This window comes from Gekko japonicus, unplaced genomic scaffold (assembly GCF_001447785.1).
Source record: "Gekko japonicus isolate JY-2015 unplaced genomic scaffold, Gekko_japonicus_V1.1 scaffold853, whole genome shotgun sequence".
Classification (NCBI taxonomy): Eukaryota; Metazoa; Chordata; class Lepidosauria; order Squamata; family Gekkonidae; genus Gekko; species Gekko japonicus.
In genome coordinates, this window is record NW_015164210.1 from 745,187 (window position 1) to 748,675 (window position 3,489).

The window sequence follows — 3,489 nt, forward strand, 5'->3', positions numbered from 1 at the left end:
AAGAAGGCCATGTAAATTTCAGACCCTGACTTTTGAAGAGAGGAATGAAGTCAGCCATCCAAGTCCCTATGTTACTCTCAAGATGCTTCTAAAAATCTGCATCATAACTCTAGTTTAAACAGGGTGTTCAGATGTGACTTGTCATGTACTGTACTCAAAGGTTCATTGATCAGTGACTGTATTGTACTGTATGACTAATCATAAATTGCCTTGTATCGTTTATAATAAGACTGTACCAAGTACCACACGGATTTCACGTTCCAAGTTTGTCAGCAACGCATGTTATCAGTTAGATCCTAAAACTACATGGTGCTAACTCTTCCATATCCAATGGTGCTTTTGTGGATGCTAACTGCTGACGTGCTGGGGGAGGGGGGGAAAGCTTGAAGTTGAAAAGTCTCTCATCTGTTTGTAAAAGTAAAAAAAGAATCATGATTTAAACTTGAATTGTTTCAAAAGTACCATTGACAATCTAGTGTTTTATATGTATGTACTTTTAATTGGGTTATCAACTGGTTCTTCAAAAAGTAGCTCTCTCACTTCTGCTGAACAGAATGGTATTTCGCCCAGACAATTTCTTCATGTTGACTTGTCAGTCTTCGTTTGTCCCTGAACCTGTTTTGAATCAGGCATCCAGAGGAGCTACTTGAGTATTTTGACAAAAATGCTCATTGTGGATTTTTTCCCCCCTGCTTTCCTTGAGCTGCAAAAGATCTGAAGCCCATCTTGAAACACATTCTCTGAAGCATCATCTTGTATATATTTTAATACCCCAAATGAGTTAATCCTTATCTAGCTTTTAATGAGTTACAAGGCCATTTCATACATTATACAACATCAAACTTGAATGTATACTCTGTGATGGCCGTGTTGCCATTCACAGCTCCCTCACCCTTATACCCGTAATATAAATCTGTTTGTTCTATTCAAGATTTTTTCCCTGCTAGGAAAAAAAAATGTGTTTGTCTCCAAGGTGCCATAAGGCTCTTTTTTCTTCTTTCTACAGTAGCCTGTCATGGCTACCTTTCAAGATAATTTTTAGGTGTATACTAAAACCTTTACACGTGCACCTTTAAAATGTACCAACTGAAGTGGTTTGTTTCTTAGTGGCATACTTCCTCATGTTAAAGAAAAGTTGTTTATGTTTGTAATAGAGTTTTCACCTCTTCTCCCAAAGATGGTGGGCAAATTACAAGCTCTGAAAAAAATAATTCTTAAGACAAAATAAATTCCAACTGTAAAGATGGTAGTCTTGGCCAGTCATCTGGTCAGACTGGCTCTAAATTTCTCGGTGCTTTGAAAACTGGCAAAGACGTATGGGCAGCATCATGAATAGAAGCAGCACAGATTCAAGGGAGAGGAGCAATGATGTAAGTCCCTGGAGCAGTGCAAGCTGTGATGCCAATTTAGTGATGTCAAGACAGCTTGATACCATTAAATATGTACTTAGGATGGTGAAAGCATTTTTCACCGTACCACTTCAGGCTGCATATTGGGAGAGGCTATCATCTTTTTGGGTGCTATCTCCACATCAGAAACTCCCCTGAATGCAGTGAACTATCAAGGCAGCGAGAGGTGAGGCTACGCCCAACATTTCTTTCTGGTGGGCTTGTTTCCTCATTCTGTGAAAAGCAACTTAAACATTTCTCTTCATGGAGGTGCCCAGCCAACTAGCTAGAACAAGGAAAAAATGAATGGCAGGAGTAAGACGACATGTTGTCAACACGGAAAACTGCCTAGCTCTTGCCATCTTTGTATTTAGAAACAGAACACCAAATTGTGTCATTTCTCCTCTGCCATTTTTCCCCCCTTAGTGAAGATGAAATCACAGCTGTGTTTCCTAAATTCCTGTTTATTGGACGGCTTGTAGGGGTGGGGCCTTGCCTCAGTGGTAGAGCAGTTGCTTTACATGTAGAAAGTCCAAGGCTCAATCCCCAGCCTTTCCAATTAAAAGAGATCAGGCAGTAGGTCACCTGAAAGACCTGGGCCTGAGATCCTGGCGAGCCACTGCCAAGCAAAGTAGACAATACTGACCTTGATAGACCAACAGTCTGCCTCACCATGAGGGAGCTTTCATGTGTTCTTGGCTGAAAATTTAAACAATGAGCTGCTTTTTGGAGAAATTTATATCTATATATTTTATGTCAGTTTGACAAGTCTATTTGCCCCATTATCAACTGAATTTGCATACTGTTGTTTGCCACTGTTTGTTCTGTCTTACAATAAATTTGCTTACTTGTGTAGTCTTACAGCGTCTATTCCAGGTTGTTTGTTTTTTCAAAAAAAACCTTAATTTTTAAAAGGCACAGGTTTCAGGAATTGTAAAGCACCAAATAACATTCCACAGCTGTTATGTTTTGACTTTTTTAAACTCACACGTTCACTTACGGAATGGCTAAGGGAAGAGGATTTCACCTGAAGAATCCACAAAAGCTTAAAAGCTTTTTTAACCTTTTCTTTCTTTCTTTCTTTCTTTCTTTCTTTCTTTCTTTCTTTCTTTCTTTCTTTCTTTCTTTCTTTCTTTCTTTCTTTCGAGGGGATGATATAACACTTGATTTCTTTCAGCAATAAGATGCCTCTGTAGTAGAATGGAAGCAACATAGCTCAGTGAAGGAAAAATATGAAGAAAAATAGTGCTTCATGCACAGAAGAATGCATTCTACAAATAGCAGTCATTAACAAATAAAGGCGTTGAAAGGACAACCACATTGGAAGGAACTCGGTAAGTGCAGTTTGTGGGTCCTGTTTCATCCTTCCAGGTCAGTCAAGGGTACTGAATTGGAAACGAAAATGGAAGTAACAGTTCTAAAATGTTAACTAAGAATTGCCCTGACTGGTATTTTACTACCAGTGATGGTTCTAGTATTCATCCAACCTGCATTTAGCAGGGCTGCCAGGTTGCCCACTGTGGCAGGCAACTGCACGCCCTGGAGATCTGTGCTCCCTCTGGCACTATGTGGAGCAGCAGGAGCAAAATGAGGAGCAAAAACTGGTATGTGACCCTAGCAATTTCTCTGTAGTAAAGGCCTTTGACATTTGGGAAATTCTTGTTAGTGATGCCATGACATCACTTCTGGTTCCAAAACCAGGATGGCACCATGGCATCATCTACCCTTATTTTTGCAGTCTCCACTCTCATTCTGCTCCTGGGGATTTAGTGTTTGGGTTATGATCAGAGTAGATTCCCAGGTAGGCCTAGCCTACTTAGTGTTGTCGGGATCTCATCACCTATTGACTGGTTGTTAGGTTAACAGAAAACAACAAACACATTTAGAAAATGAAATTTCAATTAGCGTTTTATTTTAAACAGCAATATTTATACATACATATATATACACACACACACCCTATAAAAAGGCTACAGGGTTATTGGCTCAGCTCTTATTTCTAGTTCTTGTTTAGTGTTTGAGGCACACTGATATGGTCGCTAGCGGCAGCCTCGTAGCATCGAGGGGAGGGTAACGAGCAGGGGTGGGAAATTTGAGGAAA